The sequence below is a fragment of the Triticum aestivum genome, chromosome 6B (assembly GCF_018294505.1).
Source record: "Triticum aestivum cultivar Chinese Spring chromosome 6B, IWGSC CS RefSeq v2.1, whole genome shotgun sequence".
In the NCBI taxonomy this organism is placed as follows: Eukaryota; Viridiplantae; Streptophyta; class Magnoliopsida; order Poales; family Poaceae; genus Triticum; species Triticum aestivum.
In genome coordinates, this window is record NC_057810.1 from 176,278,425 (window position 1) to 176,278,657 (window position 233).

Genomic DNA, 233 nt, shown 5'->3' on the forward strand with positions numbered 1-233 from the left:
TGGTCGTGGTCCTCTCCTCCTTATCTCTTCATTCCACCTCTCCTACACTCCATCTCCTCCTCTCCTCCACTCCATCTTCCCTTCTCTCCTCCATGATACTTCTCCTCTCCGGTAACCTCCTCCTCCTCTCCGGCGACCTCCTCCTCCCTCCTCCCCTCCCCTCCCCTCCCCTCACGGTTTCTTCTCCCTCCTCTCCGGTGAGCTCCTCCTCCCTCCTCTCCGGTGAGCTCCTC